The 26,235-nt window shown below is 46.1% G+C and overlaps 1 protein-coding gene across 1 annotated transcript in view; it reads right to left on the bottom strand.

Annotated features, from left to right (window-relative positions):
* Positions 1 to 26,235, bottom strand: part of LOC138756974 (dedicator of cytokinesis protein 2-like) — a 1,510,503-nt gene that overhangs the window by 663,083 nt on the left and 821,185 nt on the right.

Here is a 26,235-nt window from a genome sequence, read left to right on the forward strand (position 1 = left end):
ACGAAAACCAACAAGGTCGGGTCAGATACAGCAATGAGCTCTCTGAACCCTTCTCCATTGACAATGGCGTGAAGCAAGGCTGCGTTCTCGCACCAACCCTCTTTTCAATCTTCTTCAGCATGATGCTGAACCAAGCCATGAAAGACCTCAACAATTAAGTACCGCACGGATGGCAGTCTCTTCAATCTGAGGCGCCTGCAAGCTCACACCAAGACACAAGAGAAACTTGTCCGTGAACTACTCTTTGCAGACGATGCTGCTTTAGTTGCCCATTCAGAGCCAGCTCTTCAGCGCTTGACGTCCTGTTTTGCGGAAACTGCCAAAATGTTTGGCCTGGAAGTCAGCCTGAAGAAAACTGAGGTCCTCCAACAGCCAGCTCCCCACCATGACTACCAGCCACCCCACATCTCCATCGGGCACACAAAACTCAAAACGGTCAACCAGTTTACCTATCTCGGCTGCACCATTTCATCAGATGCAAGGATCGACAACAAGATAGACAACAGACTCGCCAAGGCAAATAGCACCTTTGGAAGACTACACAAAAGAGTCTGGAAAAACAACCAACTGAAAAACCTCACAAAGATAAGCGTATACAGAGCCGTTGTCATACCCACACTCCTGTTCGGCTCCGAATCATGGGTCCTCTACCGGCATCACCTACGGCTCCTAGAACGCTTCCACCAGCGTTGTCTCCGCTCCATCCTCAACATTCATTGGAGCGACTTCATCCCTAACATCGAAGTACTCGAGATGGCAGAGGTCGACAGCATCGAGTCCACGCTGCTGAAGATCCAGCTGCGCTGGGTGGGTCACGTCTCCAGAATGGAGGACCATCGCCTTCCCAAGATCGTGTTATATGGCGAGCTCTCCACTGGCCACCGTGACAGAGGTGCACCAAAGAAGAGGTACAAGGACTGCCTAAAGAAATCTCTTGGTGCCTGCCACATTGACCACTGCCAGTGGGCTGATATCGCCTCAAACCGTGCATCTTGGCGCCTCACAGTTCGGCGGGCAGCAACCTCCTTTGAAGAAGACCACAGAGCCCACCTCACTGACAAAAGACAAAGGAGGAAAAACCCAACACCCAATCCCAACCAACAAATTTTCCCCTGCAACCGCTGCAACCGTGTCTGCCTGTCCTGCATCGGACTTGTCAGCCACAAAAGAGCCTGCAGCTGACGTGGACATTTACCCCCTCCATAAATCTTCGTCCGCGAAGCCAAGCCAAAGAAAGAAAGAGATATAGTTACAGTATCTAGACTGTGCTTACAGCGATTGGCTGAGAGCTTAGCCACACCTACTTAAAGGGTTGTGTCCCTAGCCAGGTCGGATCATTCCGGACTGGTCGGCCACCTGTGAAGAGCTCCTGTCTTTTGCTAATAAAAGCCTTGGTTTGGATCAACAAGTCTTTGATTCTTTCGACGAGCTCTACACCATGTAAATAGTTCTCCCGATCAAATTAATAAAAAATATTTTAAAAAGAGAGGTCCAAGGAATATGGAGAGAAGGCAAGAACAGGATCAGCCGTGATCATGTTGAATGAGGCAGTTGGCTCGAAGGGGTGAATGTAAAAACACACCAGGCTGGAGAAGCCCAGCAGGTCAAACAATGTCCTTTATATAACAAAGGTAAAGATTCAGAACCCACATTTTCAGCCCTTCATCAAAGGAGGGATAAATGGTTCAATCCTGCTTTCTGTTTCTATCATATAGTGTGAATTGTGGGATCTTGTTCTGCACAATGAGCCACATCTGGCGACAGAGTGAAAATTATTGCATTGGAAATTGTACCATGGAGAGAGATTGAAAATGTTTCCTGGCCATTCAGTGATATAGAAGTACAAAGTTGATTATTACATTTATCTCTCTTCTACCAGATCACTCCATCTTTTGCTTCAGCCACAAAACAGCATTCTATTCTGGCTATATCCTCACCAACGACAATAAGTAGTTAATCATTTCCCTGTACACACACACACACACACACACACACACACACACACACACACACACACACACACACACACACATGAAAACACACAGATACATAAACACATAAGCACACACATGCATGTGTTCACGTGCACATATGCGTACACACAAGCATGCACACACAAAAACAAAGATACATAAACAAACACCTACACATGCGCACACGCGCTCACACACACCCACACACACATGAAAACACAGACACATGCACATGTGAACCCACACATGCAAACAAATATATGCATGCACGCACACACACTTGCGCACACACAAAAACACAGATACATAGACACCTACACACACACATGCACACACACCCACATACACAACCCCACACACCCATACTCACACACCCACACACACACCCACACACATGCATGCACACAAACACACCCACACACACCCATACTCACACACCCCACACACACGCACGCACACACGCACACACGCACATGCACACACATGCACACACATACACACACACGCACATGCACCCACACACACACGCACCCACACACCCATACACATGCGCACACACACACCCATACTCATACAGCCACACACCAACATGCACACACCCACACACATGCGTGCACACAAACACACCCATGCTCACACACCCACACACTCGTGCGCACACACGCACATGCACACACACACACACACACACACACACACACACACACACACACCCACACACACAACGCATCCACGCACCCACACACACACCCACACAAGAACTAGTTAGGTCGGGCAGTATCATGGTGAGAAACGGTCAGTCGATGTTTCAGGTCAGAGACCCTTTCACACCTCAGAGTGAAATGGAGATGGGAAGCATCAAAACAAGAGAGAAGGGTTCAGGAGGGTCCAAGGTAACAAAATATTGAATGGATGAAGGATGAAGGTGGAGTCGGAGGAGTGGAGAGATTGGAAGGGGAGTGGTGGGGTGGGGTTGTGTGGTAATTGGAGAGCAAGCACTGGAATGAGTTGGAACAGGCTGAAACACAAAAGTGAAACTGTGGCCTGCTCTGCCTCAGAAGGCAGTGGAGGCCAACTCATGGATGCTTTCCAGAAAGAGTTACATAGAGTGCTTTAAAGTAGGGGAGTCAAGGGATGTGGGAAGAAGGCAGGAATGGGACACTGATTGTGGATGATCAGTCATAATCACAGAGAATGGTGGTGCTGGCTCAAAGGGCTGAATGACATCCTATTATCTATAAAAAGTCAGCAGACACTGAGATTGCAGTTAAAACATTTAGAAATGCTGGAGGAACTCAGCTGGTCTCACAGTGTCCATCAGGGAGGCAAAGATAGATTAATGACGCTTTGGGCCTGAGCCCTTCTTCAAGGTATATACAAAATGCAGGCAGGCATCTTAATTAAAGACTGGAGATTAAGGGGGATGAATGGAAGGGATAAGAGTCCAGATCAATGGACAACAGGTGTCAGTTGGATATGATAAAAATGGATTTTGGCTCTGTGAAAGGTGACAGAGGGAAAGGGGAGGAGAGACAGATGGACAGAACTAGAAAAAAGGAGCCGGGGAAGGGGGGGAGGGGATGGTAATTTCTAGCGGAAATGAAATAAGTCAATGTTAATGCTATATGGTTGGAGAGTGCCCAGATAAAAATATTAGGTGTTGCTCTTTCAAGTTACAGGTGGTCTCAGTCTGGCAGTGCATGAGACGAGGGACAGACATGTCAGCAAGGGAGAAGGACGGGGAATTGAAATGGGTGGCCACTGTGGACAGAGTCAAGGTGCTCAATGAAGCGACCTCCCAGTCTACACGCAGTCTATCCAATGTAGAGGAGACCACAGCGAGAGCACTGGATGCATTAGGTGACCCCCTCAGATTCACAAGTGAACCATTGCTTCACTTGGAAGGATTCTTTGGGCCCCTGAATGACGGTGTGGGAGCATCTCCTGCGGTCTCCCTCTCAGGGGTAGATGCCAAGGGGATGATTTCTGGGGAGGGAGGAGTAGACAAGGAAGTCACGGAGGGAGAGATCCCTACTGAAAGCTGAGAAGGGAGGAGAGGGGAATATGTGCCTGGTCGTATGATCACATAATAGGTGGCGGAAATCGAGGAGGAGGATATGTCGGACATGGAGGCTGGTGGGTGACTAGGTGAGGGAAGATGAGGGGAATCCTGTCCTTGTTGTGTGTGGGGGTGAAGGGGGCCAGGGGAGATTTTCAGGTATTGGAGGATACGCAGGTGAGCGCCCAGTTGATGGTGGCTGTGGGAAAAACCAAGTTGTTTAAAGAATGAACAGGTGAAGGGTAGCTCAGAATAGTGGAACGGGGTCAGGATGCGGGTTACCTGGAATAGGAAACTTCAATGTTCATCCTGTTGGGAAAGATGACCTGCTGCTTTTCAAGTTTTTGTCGGAATACAAGGTCATACAAGGTCAGACAGGTCTGTGTGGGAATGCTGAGAGGAATTAAACTGGCTGGAAAACAAGAGTTCCAGCTCGTGCCCAAGGATGGAGTCTGATCCGATTCTGTTGTTTCCATCTTTCCTGTAAAGCAGTGATCCTGTGCTCTTTTGCATAAATTTCCAGCGGTGGGGTGAAAACATTAATACAGGTACATCTCGAAATATTTATACAGATGGTCATACAAAGAGAAACATGCAGATTCTCTGTCTCTGTCTCTCTCTCTCTCTCTCTCACACACACACACATACACACACACACACACACACACACACACACACACACACACACACACACACACACATACACACACACACACACATGTACATATATAGAAAAACATTTTAAAAAATTTAAATCACGGCAACAGGCCATTTCGGCCCACAAGTCCATACAGCCCAATTACACCCAATTAACCTAAGGCTCCGTTCGTTTCAAAAGGTGGGAGGATACTGTAGCCCCAGAGAAGCAAACAAACTCCTTACCGACAGCACAGGATTCAAACCCCGGTCCTGATCACTGGCGCTGTAAAACCATTGCACTAATTGCTACGCTAACTGTGCCGCCCTATGTGGTCACAAGTTCAAAATATCACTTCGCTGAGCACCTTCACTCTGTCCGCATCAGTGACAGAGATCTCCATTTTAATTCCGCGTCCCACTCCCGTGCTGACGTGTCTGTCCATGGTCTCATGCAGACAAACCCAGACCACCCATAAATTGGAGGAGCAACACCTAATTTTTTGGTCTGGGCCTTCTCCTACCGGATGGCATTAACATCCACTTCTGGTTTCTACCAGCCTTCTCCCTGTTCTCCCTCCCTTCCCTATCCCTCTATTTTCTTTCCTCTAGCTCTCCACCCCCTTCCCTCTTTTGGGATCCCCCCTCCCCTTGTTTGCTCCCTCCTTTATTCACCTATTACCTCCTGCCCTTGCTCTTCCCTTTGTCCTCCCCCACTATTTTGCCTACAATTTGCTCATACCTTGATGAAGGGCTCAAGCCCATAACATTGGTTATATATAAACGTATAACAATTACAGCACGGTAACAGGCCATCTCGGCTCTTCTAGTCCGCACCGAACCAGGTACACTCCTCTAGTCCCACCTCCCTGAACTTGACCCATAACCCTCCATTCCCCTCCCATCCATAATACCTTTCCTTAAATGACAAAATTGACCCCGCCCCCACTAATTCTCTTGGAAGCTCATTCCACACGGCCACCACTCTCTGAGTGAAGAAGTTCCCCCTCACGTTACTTCTAAACTTTTGCCCCTTAACTCTTAAGTCATGACCTCTTGTTTCAATCTCTCCTGCCCTCAATGGAAAAAGTCTATCCACATCAACTATCTATCCCCCTCATAATCATAAAGACCTCTATCAAATCCCACTCCCACCCCCCTCAACCTTCTATGCTCCAAGGACCTAATCTGCTCCATCTTTCTTTGCACTCTAGATTCTGAAACCTAGGTAATCTTGCTGCATAGAATGCATTGGGGTCTACTGAGTTTCTCCAGCTTTGTGTTTTGACTCACGATGTGCTATTTTTCCCAGCATTTTCTGTTTTTTATTCTACACAGATTAACACATTCTTACAAACTCACATGTCCACACACAGAGAAATGGCAACATGCACAGAGCATACACACGCATACCCAGAAATATATGTACCCACACACACATACACACAGATACACATACACACGCACCAAAACATATGTACCACACATGCATACAGACACATATACAGCATATGTAGCATGCACACATACACACACCTGCAGACACACAGACAGAAACATATGTACCATGCACATACACACAGAAACATTTTTACCCCTCCCCCCACACACACACACACACACAGACACACAGAAACACATGTACCATGCACACAAACATTATGTACCCCACACAGAAACATATGCACAACATACACACGCAAAAACATAGGTCCCATTCACAAACACATATGATATATCGGACAGAAACAAGCACACATGCACATCCACCCACACCAACAGAAAGATACACCTAGGCATCCATGCACCTACACACACTCACAGACAGGCAGGAATGCATGAAGAAACAGTCGAAGACACAGAAGCAGAGCCTAACTCCCACTCACACAAACATATATACACACACTGTACACTGCCAAAAACCATCAAGGATTCATAATTACCTCACGAGTGACGTGTTTCCATCAGCAGACTGGGAACCTTTGCATTCTCCTCCCTTTCAGATCCCCACTCTGCCATCCGCAGAAGGCTGGAGAGCCTGAGAGACTGGAAGGCTGCCAGAGAGGCAGAGCAAACCCCCCCCAATCCCACCCTCCCCTGCTTGCACACACACACACACACACAGGCACATAGAGAGTCTCCCCTCGCCCTGCCACCCCCATGCACCGGGTATTCCAACCACGAGGAACCGTGCGCGGAATAGACCTCCTGAATTGGGATGCTGAGCTAGAGAGAAGAGACGCGGGGGAGCGCTGGTGACGGGAGAGGGAGGGGGGGGGGGGGTGGCTTATTGGCTGCAACATGCTGTGGGAGACAGACACAGAGCCGAGTGCTGAAGGTGGATTGTCCTGGGTATCCCCGCTGTTGTTTCAGCCTTTCATCTGGGAGGAACTTCCCGCAGAGAATCAACATTTCCCGAGGAAGGCAGAGGACTGAAGAGGCTGCCCATGTGCAGGTTGGTGGAGCTTTATCTACACTTCCATGTGTCTATACGTGTGGACGTGTCTCTGTTGCAGGAGGGGGCGATTTCTTTCGCACCGAGAGGAAACTTTGACTTCGGGCACTGCATTTCCCAGCCCTGTCGCCGTGTCGTTTCGGCGAAGCGGCCGGCAAGTCGCACTGGGGCTTCAGGGACCTGTCAGCCGCTCTGGGGGTTCAGGGACCTGTCAGCCGCTCTGGGGGTTCAGGGACCTATCAGCCGCACTGGGGGTTCAGGGACCTGTCAGCCGCTCTGGGGGTTCAGGGACTTGTCAGACCCACTGGGGGTTCAGGGACCTATCAGCCGCACTGGGGCTTCAGGGACCTGTCAGCCGCTTTGGGGGTTCAGGGACCTGTCAGACCCACTGGGGCTTCAGGGACCTGTCAGCCGCTCTGGGGGTTCAGGGACCTGTCAGCCGCTTTGGGGGTTCAGGGACCTGTCAGCCGCTTTGGGGGTTCAGGGACCTGTCAGACCCACTGGGGGTTCAGGGACCTATCAGCCGCACTGGGGCTTCAGGGACCTGTCAGCCGCTTTGGGGGTTCAGGGACCTGTCAGACCCACTGGGGCTTCAGGGACCTGTCAGCCGCTCTGGGGGTTCAGGGACTTGTCAGCCGCTCTGGGGGTTCAGGGACCTGTCAGCCGCTCTGGGGGTTGTCAGCCGCTCTGGGGGTTCAGGGACCTGTCAGCCGCACTGGGGCTTCAGGGACCTGTCAGCCGCTCTGGGGGTTCAGGGACCTATCAGCCGCACTGGGGGTTCAGGGACCTGTCAGCCGCTTTGGGGGTTCAGGGACCTGTCAGCCGCTTTGGGGGTTCAGGGACCTGTCAGCCGCTTTGGGGGTTCAGGGACCTGTCAGCCGTTCTGGGGGTTCAGGGACCAGTCAGCCGTTCTGGGGGTTCAGGGACCAGTCAGCCGTTCTGGGGGTTCAGGGACCTGTCAGCCGTTCTGGGGGTTCAGGGACCAGTCAGCCGTTCTGGGGGTTCAGGGACCAGTCAGCCGTTCTGGGGGTTCAGGGACCTGTCAGACCTACTGGGGGTTCAGGGACCTATCAGCCGCTTTGGGGGTTCAGGGACCTGTCAGCCGCTTTGGGGGTTCAGGGACCTGTCAGCCGTTCTGGGGGTTCAGGGACCAGTCAGCCGTTCTGGAGGTTCAGGGACCAGTCAGCCGTTCTGGGGGTTCAGGGACCTGTCAGCCGTTCTGGGGGTTCAGGGACCAGTCAGCCGTTCTGGGGGTTCAGGGACCAGTCAGCCGTTCTGGGGGTTCAGGGACCAGTCAGCCGTTCTGGGGGTTCAGGGACCCGTCAGCCGTTCTGGGGGTTCAGGGACCTGTCAGACCCACTGGGGGTTCAGGGACCTATCAGCCGCTTTGGGGGTTCAGGGACCTGTCAGCCGTTCTGGGGGTTCAGGGACCAGTCAGCCGTTCTGGGGGTTCAGGGACCTGTCAGCCGTTCTGGGGGTTCAGGGACCCGTCAGCCGCACCGTGGACCCTGCAGACTTGTTTCGCTGGGGAACTTGAACGAACTGCTACTTCGGTGGGTTTGTCCGTGTGCCCGACCCTTGCGTGTGGGGGGTGCGCGTGTGCGCAAAGACGGCGTCGGAGCCGCCTGCCAGGGTGCAAGCAGGAGGGCAAGCGCCAAGGAACGGGGGCAGGAGAGAGTGCGATGGCAAGCGGTTGTGCCCCACGTGTCTGTGGGATGGTTCTTGTCTGCGAGTGTGCAGGGTGGGGTGGGGGGTGGGGGGGGTGCATCTGGGTGCAGGACGGGGTGCAGGGCCGGCGAGCCTCGGTTGGCCTTTGCTGGGCAGGGGCGTGCATCGCCTCTGTGACTTGTGCGGGCCAGGGGGCCGAGCGTGAGCGCACGAACAGGGACGGGGGGGGCGCGGGTGCGAGTGGCCCGTGTGGGGAAGGTGGGCCAAGTGTGTTGGTGAGAGGGTGTGCAAGTTACTGTGCGTGAGGCGAGTGGGCATGAATATTTATGCCAAAAGGCACATAAACATGCAAAAGCAGGTGTGCAGAGAAACTTGTAAGGGGGGGGGGGGGGTGTGGGGGGGGCAGAGAGAGCCTGATTATATTTGCTATGAGAATCTATGTTGTGGAGGAAGGTGGTCCATGTGTTTGACAGCATTGTATTTCTGTGCATGTGCCTCTGGGTGGAATTGGCAACAGAGCATGGAAGCATTGAACACTTGTGCCTGGAGGGGTGGTGTGGGTGTGTGCTTGTGAGTTTGTGTGTATTTTTGTGTGCGTGTGTGTTGTCGCACACTTGTCTGTGCTCATGTGTAGGTGCACATGTGGTTGTGTATGCACATGAAGGCAGGCCCATACACGCATGTGTGTTTGTGTGTGTGCTTGTGTGGCGTGCGTGCATGGGATGCGTGTGTGTGTGTGTGTGTGTGTTAAAAAGAGAGGTTGTGCAAGTAAATGTATGCACATGGGTACATGGGTGCAAGTATTTGTGCTATGTGTGGTGTGTGTGTGTGTGTGCTTGTGTGTGTGTGTTCGTGTGTGTGTGTGTGTGCGTGTGTGTGTGTGTTAAAAGAGAGGTTGTGCAAGTAAATGTATGCACATGGGTACATGGGTGCAATTATTTGTGCTCTGTGTGGTGTGTGTGTGTGTGTGTGTGTGTGCTTGTGTGTGTGTGTGCGTGTGTGTGTGTGTTAAAAGAGAGGTTGTGCAAGTAAATGTATGCACATGGTTACATGGGTGCAAGTATTTGTGCTATGTGTGTGTGTGTGTGTGTGTGTGTGTGTGTGTGTGTGTGTGTGTGTTTTCCTCCATAATAAAACAACCAGTAATTCCTTTAACCCATCAAGGTGGACTAAGCTACCTTCCCAAAAACAAACTTTCCTTCCAGTCCTGAATGCCTTATTAGGTCTGTCAGAAACAAAAAAGCAGTGGAAACAGGTTCAGGAATAACGGATAAAATTGGTGCATTATTGAACCAAATCATTAAGGTCTGGTCGCAATTAAATCAACGCAAATGTGCTGGAGAAACTCAGCAGGTCCTGAGCGGCCATAGGAGGCAAAGATATATAACTAATGTTTCAGCAGGTTTGAGTCCTTCATCAAGGTATGTGAAAAAAGCAAGGTACGACTAAAATGTCTGGGACGGGCAGGGGGAAGCCCATCAGCCAACAGTGAGAGCTCAGAGGGCAGGAGAAGAAAGTGAGAAATGATGGGGGGGGGGGCAGGGCTGGAGGAAAGGAGTCAGAGGGACAGGGAAAGAGAAAGAGACAGGGAGAGGCCCACCAGAACCCGGAGAAGTCGATGTTAATGCTATGTGGTCCTCAGACAGACTATGAGGTATTGCACCTCAAATCTTTGGGTGGGCTCAGTTTGTCAGTGCCTGAGATCATGGACAGATGTGTTGGCCTGGGATTGGGGTTCGAAATTGAAATGGTTGGCCACTGGGAGATCTCCACTCTTCCAGCGGAGGTGCGCAGCAAGACGGTCTCCCTGTTTGCAGCCAGTCTCTCCGATGGAGAGAAGGCCGAATGAGAACATCTGCGTAGGTGGGCCCTGCAGATTCACGAGTGTTGCTTCACTTGGAAGGACTGTGTATTGGGCCCCGGATGGAGGTGAGGAGGACGCGTGGGCGCAAGTGTGGCGACCGCAAGGGAAGGTGCCGAGAGGCCGATTGGCGTGAAGAGATGAGTGGATGAGGGAAGAGAGTGGAAGATGTTTCTGGTGGTAGGAAGTATGGAGGATATATTGGATGCATCCTGTACTCCTCCCCCTGACCTTTCATACTTTCTCCGCAAGCCTTTATTTATTCCGGCACTCGCCTGCTTTTTGCCAAAGGGCTCAAGGTTGAAATGATGGTTATACATCTTCACCTCTTAAGAACACTATGGGGCATACTGGGTTTCACCAGTTAAGTATTAACTTAAATCACAGTGTCTGCATGCTCTCTTGTTTCAGTTAATCGAAACATCATGCACCAAGCTTTGAAGGGGAATGTCACACATTGCAGTAGATAGGAAAGGATTGTGGGAGGGGTCTATGGAGGCAGTGGGAAAGAAGGGAAAGACGTATGAGAGGCCGGAGGAGGTGCATGGAGAGGAGGGAGGTTTTGAAGTTTCGACAGGCATACACCTCGGTAACGGGCCCTTTTGGCTCACAAGTCCATGCCACCCAATTACATCCAATCCAATGGTGGGAGGAAACTGGAGCACCCGGACGAAATCCATGCAGACTCCGGGACAACGCACAATTTCCCTACAGACATCGTGGGATTCGAACCCATATCCCGATTGCTGGCGCTGTAACAGCCTTGCTCTAACTGCCTTGCTAACCGTGCCGCCCCTGTTGTAGAGGACTCCGTGAGTGTATTGAGAACATGCATCCATTGATATCAGACGTTAACTTAGGCAGCCAGCATCATAAAGGATCATGATCACACTAGATACAATCCCTTCTCGCCACTGACTTCAAGTAGAATGGACAGGTCCAACACCTCCCAGTTCAATAATAGTATTTTTTTTAACCTCCCCATACCTCTCCAAGGCTAAAATAAACTGCTTCCAAACTATCAAAAGATCTGCTGCACCTCTGAAATAGTTTTTTTTTGCACTAACTGAAACTGTGAATATTTATCTATCCATTTTAATGATATATCACATATATATGTTAATTTAGACTTAAGCACAGTATCGTAATCCTGTCCTGCCCAAATACACCAATTAACATACAGACCCAATACTTTTTGAACGGTGAGAGGAAACTGGAGCCCCCCCCCCCCCAGGGAAAACCCACGCAGACATGGGGAGAACGTACAAACTCCTTACATACAGCATGGGATTCGAACCCCAATCCTGCTCGCTGGGGCTGTAATAGCTCTGTGCTAACAATCTTTATTATCTTTTCTGCTGGCTCATGGCATATTGTGTTGAATTTTAATTTATATTATTGTTGGCATAAATCACACACCTGTGCGGCTGCAGAAATGTTGTTGCATCTGTGCATTGTACTTATGGGTATGACAATAAGCTCACATGCTCATATACTCTGATGCAGGTGTAGTCATTCAGCCCTTAGTGGCTTGGTCATTGTTCAACAAGATCATGGGTGATATTTTAGCACAGTGCCTTTTCCCTGCACTTCCCATGGCCATTTATTGCCTTACTGTCTACAAATCTTATCAATCTCCGTGTTGAATATACTCAGTGACTGAGATATTTCCAAAGATTCGTTGCTCACTTGCTGTAGAAATATCTCCTCCTCTCTGTCCTGAATGCTTTGTTTTTTTTTAAAAGACTATAATTCCTTGGAAATCGACACCACAACCCACCCATCAAGCTTGAGAGTATTGTGCACTTCAATGAGATCACCTCTCATTCTTGTGAATTCAGAGACTTGGGTTCAGTCTACATAACCATTTCTGTCCCCTGCCCTGCTCCAACCCCCTAGACCAGGAATCGATCTTCTGAGCCTTTGTTCCATTGCAAGTATATTTTTTCCTTGTGGCCGGAACTTGAGGAACTTAGTTGCAGGGGAAGGTTAAGTTGGGCGGCACGGTTAGCGCAATGCTGATACAGCGCTTGTGGCTCACGTTCGAATCCGGCGCAGTCTATAAGGAGTTTGTACCTTCTCCCGGCTCCGGTTTCCTCTCACACTTAAAAACATAAGGTGGGGGTTTGTAGATCATTTGGGTGTAATTGGGCAGTATGGGCTCATGGGCCAAAAGGGCCTGTTACCATGCAGTATGTCTATTTTTTAAAATTAAAAAGGTTAGGACTTTATTTGCTGGAGCATCGAAGAATGAGGGGAGACAAATGTAAATTTATGAGAGGTATGGTTAGAATAAATGCAAGCAGGCTTTTTCCACTGGGGTTGGTTGAGACAAGAACTAGGGGACATGGGTTGTGAGTGAAAAGGGAAATATTTAAATGAAACGTTCGGGGGAACTTCATGCAGACCGTGGTGAGAGTGTGAAACTAGCTTCCAGGTGAGTGGTGAATGAGGACTCAGTCTTGATACTTAAGAAAAATTTGGACAGGTACATGGATGGGAGATGTGTGGAGGGTTGTTGTCTCGGTGCAGGTCATCGGACTAGGCAAAATAATAGTTTGGAACAGACTAGATGGGCTGAAGAGTCTGTTCTATGCTGTATGTTCAAAGGTTCTATGGTTAGATTTGATATGTCTAATATTCCAAGGCCTGGTACAACTGCACCAAGACACCTCCATACATGTATGCAAATTGCCTTCTTAATAATGGGGGAAATTTAAATTAAATTTAGACACACAAGCACAGTAACAGGCCCTTTTTGCCCATGAGCCTGAGATGCCAAAATACTCCCATTAATCTGCAACCCCCGTACGTTTTGAAAGGTGGGAGGAAACTGGAGCGACCGGGATGGGGGGAGCCAAGAACATACAAAACTCCCTACGGACCAGCACATTAAAAGAGCCATCCCACCTCAGCTACACTTTCATTACACTCACCTCCAGTCAGGAGGAAATGTCACGAGTGCGAGAGCACGTGCCCCCAGATCCGACGACAGTTTATATTCCTGAACAAACCTCACACTGGTGAAATTCTGCCAGCTCTGCTCTGTACCAACTGACTGCGGAATTACCGTATATTTCAGAGTATAAGTCGACCATCAGAGAAGTTGCGTCCCCATTTTCAGCCTCATTTTTATGGCTTTATCATTTATCAGGCGTATAAGTCGACCCCCCCTCCCCCAACAAAAATCGTGATGACTGAGCAGTTGGGTGTTGCCGGAAGGTGGTTGTTATCATGGAGGCACTGGCAAAGCGACAATAGTGTGAGGCAAGTTTTAAATTAAAAGTAATGGAAGTGGCCAAGAAATCCAGCAATTTCTTTCTCATATACTGGTAGCATGAAAATTTGTTGTAGGGTTAGTTTCTCTTTTGGCGTTTCAGGGGGTCGACTTGTACGTCGAATCTGCGTGGAGCAGTTTTTTTTTAGTTGAATTTAAGGTCTCATTTTAGTATCTGGAAAAGGGTTTTTTAAGGGTTTCGCCGAAGAATACGTTACTTATGACTTACATCTGTACCAGCTGATCCCTCTCTGTAACTCGGCACTTTTGCACTGTGCTTTTCTTGTTGCCATATGTACAAGATGTTGACTGGTCTCCTCACAAAACAACCCCGGTCACTGCATCTTGGTACATGTGATATCAGAACTTAACTGCAATGTGTCAGCATTCCCCTGTGAGTTGCAGGAGCTTGTGGCGCCACAGGAAATTGTAAAACTCTGATCAATGTGTTACTATTCTGCCATTGACCAATGCTGAAGGAGGAACTCGGTGTGGGGTGGGGGGGGGTGGGGGAGGGTCGAGCAAGACCAGTTGGAGAAATGAACCTATCGAACCAAAATCCTTTATCAACTCTCGATTCTTTTCTCTTGCTGATACTACTTGACCTGCTGAGATCCTCCTGCAGATTGCGTTTAGCTTCAAAGGTTCAAATATTTCTTTTATTGTCACATAATAGTACATATTCTGCAACTTCTGCTTGCCATAAGGCAAACAAAGAGTTGCCCTGTGTATTGCCTGGAGCTAGAGAAGATAGGAGAAAGAGAAGCAAAAGAGAGTCCCTTTGAGGTCACTGTTTCCTTGGACTCTCCTCTAACACCCACGCAACCTCTGTGGCTGCACAGATTCCACTTCGATCCATCAACAACCGGATCTCCAGATCCAAACCTCTGATATGATCAGGAAGCCCTCAGCGCCTCAGGCCCTACAGGATCCCTTCTTGCCCTCAGCGCCTGCTCGAATGCCGGATCCGATGAGCCAGTCTCCAGCAGCTCTCGGCCTGTGTGGGTCCTTTGACTACAAGTTGCCAACCAGCCAGGATCCTGTGTGGGTTCTTCAACCGCGGAGCCCCCTCACTAGTCTGCTGCCATGCTTAACGTCCTGTAGGGTCATCTCCTAGGCTTCTCTTTCTCAATGAGGGATGTTCTCCCCATTTTGGTGCCATGTGCCAGTCTGGTGCTCCTCCGGAGTCTGCAAACCTTTGTGGTATGCTCCCCACCATAGGCACTGCCATCTTGGGCACAGAACATACTGTAGGTTCAGATTCCAGCATTTGCAGGCTCTTGCGCATCCCCATTCACCACTACCTTTGCCTAGTTTTCCCTGTGTCATGCTAGCAGCTGGCTTTTACGGGGTTAATGTAGCTAAACTCCCTCTTCTGCTGCGAGAGGGATTACCACTTTTAGGATGAAATTTTGCTGCGAACCTCATTTAGTTGTTCATTCTATGAAAAAATGTGTGGAGGACGTTACTGGAACTGGGAAAGTTTGATCATAAAGACAGGCCATATCAGATGGGACTTTTCTCCTGGGTGCATTGGAGAATAAAAGCAGACTTTATTAAGAACATAAGACAAGTGGACGAGAGAAGAACATCTGGCCCATCAAGCCTGCTCCGCCTTTCAATTAGATCATGGCTGATTTGGCCAAGGATCAGCTCCACTCACTAGACTGATACCAGGGATGGAAGGACTTGGATATGCAGAAAAGTTGGATAGTCTAGGCTTGTATTCTCTGGAATTTAGAAGATCGAGGAGGGATCTTGTAGAAACATATAACATTCTTAAGGGTTTAGACAGACTAGACGCAGGTAGGTTGTTTCCATTGCTGGGATGAAGCAGAACCAGGGGTCACAGTTTAAGGATAAGGGGGAAGTTGTTTAGGACTGAGATGAGGAAAATTTTTCTTCTCTAGGAGGGTGGTGGATCTGTGGAATTCTTTGCCACAGGAAGTAGTTGAGGCCAGTTCCTTGTCCATATTTAAGAGTAGGTTAGATTTGGTCCTTGTGACTAAGGGGATCAGGGGTATGGGGAGAAGGCAGGAAACAGGTACTGATCAGCCGCAATCATACTGAATGGCGGTGTAGGCTTGAAGGGCAAAAAGGCCGTCTCCTGCACCTATTTTTCTATGTTTCACCCTTCGTTCCCCTATTCAGGATCTAGCTGCGCAAATACATTCAGTGAGGCTGGGTCTACTGCTTCTTTGGGCAGAGAGCTCCGTAGATTCACTGCTCTCTGGGAGAAGCAGTTCGACCTCATTTCTGTTTTCAGGCTACTTACCCTGAGTCTTGAAGCTAGAGAGAGGTTTATAAAATCATGTGGGGCATAGAAAATTATGGATGACGACAGTCACACTTCACTTGCCAATCTGCAGGAGCATCTACTGCATCTCTACATTGGAGAGACTGGACGCAGACTGTGAGATCGCTTCACTGTGCATCTTTGCTCTGTCCACGTCAATAACCAGTGGCCAACCACTTCAATTCGTGCCCCACTCCCCCGCTGGCATATCAGTCCATGGCTTCATGCACTGCCAAACCAAGGTCATTCGTAAATCGGAGGAGCAACACCAAATATTCCATCTGGGCCCTCTGCAACTGATGGTATTAACATAGACTTTTCCAGTTTTTGCTAGACCACTCTCTCTCTCTTCCCTGACCCTCTAGCTCCATTTCTTCATCTCTCCATCCTCTTCCCTCTCCATTCACAGAGCCTTCACCCCTCCCCCTGAGTGCTGTTGTGCCCTCCCCTCCTTCATTCACCTATTCGCTCCTGCCAGTGGGACCATGCTCCTCCCCCTGCCCCTCTGCCCCCACCATTTTATTCAGATGTTTTGTTCATACCTTGATGAAGGGCTCAAGGCGAAAACGTTGGTTATACATCTTTACCTTTGTGATATAAAGTTTGACCTGCTGAGTTTCTCCAGCATTGCATTTTTACGATGATTAGACTCTTTCCCAAGGTAGGGGAATCTAAATCTGGAGGGCACAGAATTAATTTGAGAGGGGATAGATTTACATGGGACCCAAGGGACACCTTTTCATACAGGGGGTAGTGGGTATATGGATCAAGCTGCCAGAGGTGGTGGTAGAGACACACTGAATTGTAAGATATTTGGACAGGTACATGGATAGGAAAGGGTTAGAAGAATAATTCCCAAATGTTTTTTTGGCTTCCTCCCCCGCCCCAAAGACTGTGCTAGTTTATGGGCCCCCTTCCCTGTGAAACAAATTTAGTTCTGTTCTCTCCTATTGACTACATAAAAAAATAATGATGTTTGTTCGTGGGCCCCCTCTTAAATGTGCTGTGGCCCATTTCCCCCCCCCCCCCCCCCCACTGAGAATGGCTGGTTAAGAGGAAATGTGGGCGAATCACAGGCAAATAGGGCTGGCTCAGATGGACAACATAATCGGCATGAACAAGTTGGGCGGAAGGGCCTTTTCCTAGGCTGTGTAAGCTCTATCGCTCAATGCACAAATAATATGGCCCAGAAAGGGATCTGCAATAAAAGTTGACTATCATTAATGATTATTGCGGAACTATTGGATTTTTGAAAAACCCAACAAACGTCGCTCAGCAAAGGAAATCCATCTTTACCGGTATGGACTAACTGTGACTCCAGAGACACGAAATCTTGACTCCTAATTATGACTGGAATGAAAGTTGGCCATGCTTGTGACATCTTCATCTACTGATAGATCAATGGAAGAGATACATTGCTTGTTATTTCTGCAGGCATCTCCCTTCTGTGGCTCACAGCTCCTGTTCTATAGAAGGCAGATGCGGAACATCTTTTGTATTGAGTCCCTGCGTTGAGAAAGTGGTTTCACAGTTTGAAAATCTGATAGAAGTGCAAGTGTTTCACAGGCTGAAACACAGATGCACAAGGAAATGACTTAACGATGCCCGGGGTTTCACCATGTGAATGAGTTCCTGCATAAAATTATCTCTGTTCTTGGTGATTAATTTTATAAAGTCTTTAAATTTCTAAACTGCTTACCACTGGCTGTTACTGATTTAATTCTTTCCTCCCTTATTCCGCGCACCATTATCCCTGTGAACATCGGAGGAGGGGGGAGGTGAATTTTAAAGGAACATTGACCATTCTCATTAAACTGATCTCTCAGTGTAACTCTACTCTCTCTACCAAGGTTTAATTTGCTGAACTTATGTATGGAGAGACATACCTTCTCCCCCTCTTCCATCGACCATCTCTAACTCCCGCTGTTTTGGAAAAGCAGCCAACATATTAAAAGACTCATCCCACTCTCTCTTCGCCCCCCCCCCCCCACCCCTATTGTCAGGTGGAAGATTCACGAGTCCGAGATTACTCACCACCAGATTCAAGGACAGTTTCTTTGCCATGGTCATCCTCCTGAATCAAACCCAAAACTGTAAAATTATGCTGCCATTACTCCATAGCAACTGATCTCTCTTTGTAACTCTGCTCTTTGTACTCTTGTACTGTGACTTCTTTGTTGGACGAAGAATGACATATCTTACTGATTTGCTTATAAAACAACCTGCATCTAGGTGCAAGTGACAATAAATGTGAAAAAGAATTCTACGGGAATGCAGTCAATTTTCTTTTGACTTGTGCCTGGCCTGGTTGTTCAAGTTCAAGCTTGCGTCGGATGGCATGGTTAGCAGGGGAAGCATGGTTAACGTAGCGGTAACTGGACATTGTTACAGCGCCAGTGACCGGGGTTCGAATAAGGAGTTGGTGCATTCTCCCCGTGTCTGCCTGGGTTTCCTTCCACCATTCAAAATGTGCCGGGGTTGCAGGCCAATTTGGTGTAAGTGGACGACATGGGCTCGTGGACCAGAAGGGGCCTATTACTGAGCTGTATGTTTAAATATCATCTGACTGTACATATGCAACCAGATGAAACAGCATTTCTCTAGACCACGGTGCACACACATATTGTACGTTCACAATACACAGCACATGTATACATAAAAATGTAGTTTAAATGAGATAAAAATTTGGAATGATTTACTCGGTTTACAGGATATTATTCAGCAGTCTGTGGTAAGAAGCTACTTCCTAGCCTGACAGTCCTGTACCTCATTCCTGATGGTAGTACGTCAAGAGTACTGTATGCTTGATGGAAAGGGTCTACTGTAATTATTTGGCCCTATTAAAGCAATGCTCCTACTGTTCCAACTAGATATATAATGTGGCAACAGTCGGCCCCTGATTGCAATCTGTCTGACCTTTCTCATCAGAAGTGCCACCTCTCTTTTTTTTTTAAATTTTTACAATAATAAAGTTGAACAGTACAATTATGAAATGTAAGACAAGAAAAAAAGATAAAAATGATCATTGGTACAAATTCCAAAGCATTCATAATAATTCATAATAAAACAGAACAAAAAAAAAGAAAAAAATATATAATTTCAAAGCCCCTTCTTGAGGTTGAAAATTAATGTTTATAAATCCAAGTGGCACAATCCTAGAGCGGGACAAGACATGGAAAAATGCGGCATTGAATTGGAGCCAGTAACACACTGTCTTCTCAGAAGGCTCCAAAAAGAGCAATTAAAGATTAGGGTTCCAATTTTAAATTGAGAATTGCTGATAATGTTTGAAAAACTCCATTCCAAAACTTTTTCTATGCTGGGGCAGGTCCAGAACATATGAGTTAAGGAAGTATCACCTGTTTTACATTTATTATATTGGGGATTTATGTCTGAAAATAGTACAGAGCAGTAAGGAGAAGGTTAGAATGCAAATAAAGAAAGTTTGTAGTAAGTATTTGAATATGGATGGGCAGGTGATAGAGAAGGGAAATGCTCTGGAAGAAGATGAAGGGCAATTGGCAGGAAAAGTAAATAATGTTGTTCTTAAAGATGAGGGAAAACAGGGATTAAAAATTGGGAAATCCCTGAAATTCATATATTTTAATGCCAGGAGTATTGTAAAAAAGGTGGATGAGCTGAAGGTGTGGATTGATACTTGGAAGTATGATGTGGTAGCGATTAGTGAGACATGGTTGCAGGAGGGATGTGATTGGCAACTGAATATCCCTGGGTTTCGTTGTTTTAGGTGTGATAGAGTCGGAGGGGCAAGAGGAGGTGGGGTTGCATTGCTTGTCAGGGAAAATATTACAGCGGTGCCTAGGAAGGATAGATTAGAGGGCACATCCACGGAGGCTATTTGGGTGGAACTGAGGAGGAGGAAAGGAGAGGTTACACTTGTAGGGGTGTATTATAGACCACCCGGAGGGGACCGAGACCTAGAGGAGCAAATCTGTAGGGAGATAGTAGATATTTGTGATAAGCACAGGGTTGTAATTATGGGAGACTTTAATTTTCCACATATAGATTGGGAAACACATTCTGTGAAAGGACTGGATGGGTTAGAGTTTGTGAAATGTGTGCAAGATAGTTTTTTACAACAATATGTAGAGGTGCCGACCAGAGAAGGAGCAGTGTTAGATCTACTGTTGGCAAATGGGATGGGTCAAGTGACGGAGGTTAGTGTTGGCGAGCACTTCGGGTCCAGTGATCATAATGCCATCAGCTTCAATGTCATTATGGAAAGAGAGAAATCAGGGCCAAGGATTGAGGTTTTTGATTGGGGAAAAGCTAGATTTGAGGAGATGCGAAAGGACTTGCAGGGTGTGCATTGGGACAATTTGTTTTATGGGCAGGATGTAGTAGAGAGATGGAAGTCTTTTAAAGATCAGATTTTGAGAGTGCAAAAGCTTTATGTTCCTGTTAGGTTAAAAGGAGGGGCAAAAGGTTTGAGAGAGTCGTGGTTTTCAAGGAATATTGGAAACTTGGTTCGAAGAAAAAGGGAGGCGTACATTAGATATAAGAAGCATGGAGTTAAGGAGATGTTTGAAAGATACATTGAATGTAAGAGGAATCTTAAGAGAGGAATTAGGAAAGCTAAAAGAAGGTACGAGAAAACTATGGCAAGCAGGGTGAAAGCTAATCCAAAAGAGTTCTACAAATATGTTAATGGTAAGAGGAAACCTAGAGACAAAATTGGTCCCTTAGAAAATCAGAGTGGAAAACTGTGTGTGGAGCCTAGAGAAATGGGGGAGATATTGAACAGTTTCTTTTCTTCGGTATTCACTAAGGAGAAGGATATTGGGAGATGTGGGATAAAAAAAGCAAATTGGGTAAATATGGGGAATATAGAGATTACAAAAGGTATAGTTTTAAGGCTTTTGAAGAATATAAAGGTGGATAAGTCTCCGGGACCAGACGGGATCTTCCCCAGGACATTGAGAGAAGTGAAGGAGGAAATAGCAGAGGCTCTGGCGGTAATTTTCCAAATGTCATTAGATATGGGGATAGTGCCGGAGGATTGGCGCATTGCGCATGTGGTTCCGTTAATTAAAAAGGGTTCAAGGAGGAAGCCTGGCAACTATCGGCCTGTAAGTTTGACGTCTGTGGTAGGTAAATTAATGGAGAAAATTCTTAGAGATAATACTTATAAACATCTGGATAGACAGGGTCTGATCAGGAGCACTCAACATGGATTTGTGGGAGGAAGGTCATGTTTGACCAATCTGATTGAATTTTTTGAAGAGGTGACTAGGAATGTGGATGAGGATAGCGCAGTGGATGTTGTCTATATGGACTTCAGTAAGGCCTTCGATAAGGTACCACATGGAAGGTTAGTTAGGAAGGTGCAGTCTTTAGGTATAAATTTTAAGATAGTCAAATGGATTGAACATTGGCTGAAAGGGAGAGGCCAGAGAGTGGTAGTGGATAATTGTCTGTCAGGTTGGAGGCCGGTGACCAGTGGTGTGCCTCAAGGATCTGTATTGGGCCCATTGTTGTTCGTTATATACATTAATGATCTAGATGATGGGGTGGTGAATTGGATTAGTAAATATGCAGACGATACTAAGATAGGTGGAATAGTGGATAATGAAGAAGGTTTTCAAGGATTGCAGAGGGATTTGGGCTGCTTAGAAAAGTGGGCTGAAAAATGGCAGATGGAATTTAATGCTGATAAGTGTGAGGTGCTTCATTTTGGTAAGAAGAATCAGAATAGGACATACGTGGTAAATGGGAGAGCATTGAGGAATACAGAAGAGCAGAAAGATTTAGGAGTAACGGTACATCGTTCCCTGAAGGTAGAAACTCACGTGAATAGGGTGGTGAAGAAGGCTTTTAGTATGCTGGCCTTTATCAATCATTGCATGGAATATAGGAGTTGGGAGGTGATGTTGAGATTGTATAAGACGTTGGTGCGGCCTAATTTGGAGTTCTGTGTGCAGTTCTGGTCGCCTAATTATAGGAAGGATATAAACAGAGTGGAGAGAGTGCAGAGAAGGTTTACCAGAATGTTGCCTGGGTTTAAGCATCTGGAGTATGGGGAGAGATTGGACAGATTGGGTCTTTAATCTTTGGAGCGTAGAAGGTTGAGAGGGGATTTGATAGAAGTATTTAAGATTTGAAAGGAATAGACAGAATGGATGTGGATAGACTATTTCCGTTAAGAGGAGGAAAGATTAAAACAAGAGGACATGAGTTAAGAATTAAGGGGCAGAGGTTTAGAGGTAACATGAGGGGGAACTTCTTTACTCAGAGAGTGGTAGCTGTGTGGAATGATCTTCCGGGAGAAATAGTGGCGGCGGAGTCAATTGTATTATTTAAGAAAAGGTTGGACAGGTATATGGATGAGAAGAAGATGGAGGGTTATGGGCATTGTGCAGGGAGGTGGGACTAGAAAGGGGTGTTTGGTTCGGTGCGGACTAGAAGGGCCTAATGGCCTGTTTCCGTGCTGTAATTGTTATGTTATTATGTTATTATGTTATAAAAACTAGACAATTTAACTTTAGACATATGTGCTCTGTGTACCACTATGAATGGGAACAAACAATGTCGTGCACAAAGGGACGTAGTGTTAATCAGTTTGAAGACAAGAGTTCCAAAGCTCAATGGACAGCAAAAGGTTCAAATCCCGCTCCCAGGCAGTCTTGATTTTAATTAACGAGACTTGCCTTAGTTCAGCTAATTTGTGAAAAATAAGAGATAAGAAGGGAGTTTGTATTTCAAAAAATGTATCAAGAATATTCGCCTCGGATGTCCCAGGAAAATCAGGAATCTGAGATTGAACAAAGTGTCTAATGTATAAACATCTTAAAAATTGAGCTTTAGATGAGTTAAAGTTTATAACCAATTGTTCAAAAGATGCAAAATTGTCAATAAAAAGGTCTTTGAAACGTTTAATACCCAATCTCTGCCAATTATATTGAAGGCAGAGTCTTGCAAAGGTGATTGGATATAGCAGGAATGGCAAAAGAAAAACACTGAAATCCAAAAAAGCCTTCTAAATAGTGCCCATATTCTCAAAATGTTCTTAATGACTGAGTTGTCAGTTAATTTGTATAAAGAACGGGACAGAGAAGACCCAAGATTTGCCAACATGGAGGTAGTCTTGGTAAAATTTAGTTCCACGTCTACCCATGTGGGGTGGATGACTCGGTTATCAAATTGTAAAATAAAAGAATCAAATTACGCATCTTGACCGCCCAGTAATGAAATCTGTAATAAGGAAACGTCAAACCATCGTTCCTTTTAGAGTTTTGAAGATGAACTTTATTTAAGCGGAATTTTTTTTCCTTGCCAGATGTAAGAAGATATAAGTGAGTTGAGTGAAGTTAAAAAAAAAATTAGGCTTAACAATTGGTATAGACTGGAAACTATACAAAAATTTAGGTTAAAATGTTCATTTTAATAGAGTTAATCTTAGAAATAGATAAAGGATAATTTAACATGTTTAAGTAAAGTAGAAAAACTTTCCTTGAAAAGATGTTTATAACTCTTTGAAATTGTCATACCACGATCTCTCACAATCTTTAAAGGAAAATTAAAAATACCTTGGTATAGGAGCATTTAAAGGTAACATTTCTCTCTTATACCCTGAAAACTGACTAAATTGAGATGGCAAAGATAGTATGAATGGTAAAGAAGTATCTGGATTAGATATAAAAAGCAAAAGATCATTTGTATATAGGGTAACTTTATGTTCAATAACCCCTCTGGTAAAAAAATTTTGCACATTAAAGAGCAATTGCTCATAGCTCTAAAACCAGATCAGAAAGTAATGGACTTAAAGATGAGTTCCTGGTTGAAGATTAAAAGGTTTGGACTGTTTTAAATCAGTAAGAATTGAAGCAATGGGACATAAATATAATAACAAACTATTTAAAAAAGAACCATCTTTCAGTGCCGGCTATCAGCAGATATGATACTTTGGATGAGAGAATGATGAGAGCTCTTGGGGACTCAGATCCTGGTGAACATTTTAAATTTAAATTTAGACATAGAGCACGGGTAACAGGCTATTTCAGCCCATTGAGTCCGTGCTCCCCAATTTACACCCAATTAATCTACAAACCCGTACGTTTCGAACGGTGGGAGGAATCCATGACCTGGAGGAAGAAGTAGAGGGATGGGTCAGTCAGTTTGTGGATGATATAAAGCTTGGAGGAGTGTGCGTAGTGTTAAAAGTTGTCATAGGTTACAGCAGGAGATAGACAGGATGCAGAGTTGGGCAGAAAAATGGCAGACAGAGTTAAATCCGGATTAATGTAAAAAGAAAGAAAAAAAAGTGGCATGTTTAGCGTAGCGGTTAGTGCCACTCTACTACAGCACCAGAGACCTGGGTTCGAATCTGGCGCAGTCTAGAAGGAGTCTGTATGTTCTCCTTGTGTCTGCATGGGTTTCCTCCAGTGGTCCAGTTTCTTCCCGTCTTTCAATACATATGGAGTTTTTAGGTTAATTGGTATATTCGGGCAGCTTCGGGTTGTGAGCCAGAAGGGCCTGTTACCTTGCTGTACATCTGAATTTTTAAAAATAGAACATTCAGTCCATTCAGCCTTTCTAGTCAGGGCCAAAATATTATTTTTCCTAGACTCACTGACCTGCAGCCAGTCCATATCCCTCCATACCCCTCTCATCCATGTATCTGTCTAACTTTTTCTTAATTGTTCAAAATTGATCCCACACTCACCACTTTAGCTGGCAGCACATTCCACACTTTGTGTGATGAAATTCCCCCTAATGCTCCCCCTAAACATTTCCCATTTTATCCTTAGCACATATCCTCTGGTTTGAATCTCACCTAACGTCAGTCAAAACAGCCTACTTGCATTTACTCTGTCTATATAGCCTTCATAATTTTGTTCGCCTCTATCAACCCTCTCCTCATTATTCTATGCTGCAGGGAATAAAGTCCTCACCTGTTTAACCTTTCCCTCTAACTCAGTTCCTGCAGATCCTGCAACATCCTTGTAAATCATGGCTGCACTCTTTCTATCTTATTGATATTTTCCCTGTAGTTTGGTGACCAAAATTGTGCAAATTTGGCTTTTACAACTTTACCATAACATCCCAACTCCTATTTTATACTCCATACTTCATTTTATGAAGGTCAAAATGCCAAAAGCATCTGTGATGCCATGACCATCATACAAATTGTTTATTGTCATGCGTATCGATACAGTAAAAGGTTTGGTTTTATGAGCTATCCAGGCAAATCGATCCACACAGCAGCTAGTGCCATAGTAACAAATAAACAAGCAACTTTGCAGGGAATAGAGTTGCAATGGGTCAGGTGGTGCAGGGTATAGAAAAAATGGTTCAAAACAGGATCACCTTTTTGCCAGTGTGAGGTTCATTTGGAGTCTGACAACAGGAGGAAAGAAACTGCCCTTGAATCTGGGGGTTTATGCTATGAAGCATGCATTGAATGGGGGACTGAGCTGACTCCGCTACTTCCACTTCTAAAAGGACAGAAAGTTCCAGATATGTCAAAATGAGAGATATTATGGTTAGCATAATATGGGGCAAAAGAGTTTGTTTCTCGGTCGCTTCACACCAGGAATAATGAAAAAAAACTTGCCTTTTGCTTATACCTTGAAGAAAGGCTCAGGCCTGAAACATTGGTAATATATCTTTACCTCCTATGGATGCTAAGAGACCGGCTGAATTCCTCTAGATTTACTACAATCACTGAGTCTGGAGGCTTTCATATTTCACTCTGTGTAACTCTCAGACTCGATTTTAAATTGGACATCTTAAATGTTAATACCTTCAGTGTTAAATATTTTCCCTCCCATAGTACCAGCAATTTGGTGCTCTCTGCTAGAAATTTGTATGTTCTCCCTGTGAACTTGGCCAGTCTCGCAGTCCACAGGAGGTAAAGATATTTTACAGCCTCTTTGGGCCTGATTGCCTTCTTCAAGAGATCAGATGTACAATTATTTTGATAGCCAGGAAATGATTAGACATAGTCAACGTGGCTTTGTTCGTGGAAGGTCATGTTTAACCAATCTTAT

This window comes from Narcine bancroftii, chromosome 3 (assembly GCF_036971445.1).
Source record: "Narcine bancroftii isolate sNarBan1 chromosome 3, sNarBan1.hap1, whole genome shotgun sequence".
In the NCBI taxonomy this organism is placed as follows: Eukaryota; Metazoa; Chordata; class Chondrichthyes; order Torpediniformes; family Narcinidae; genus Narcine; species Narcine bancroftii.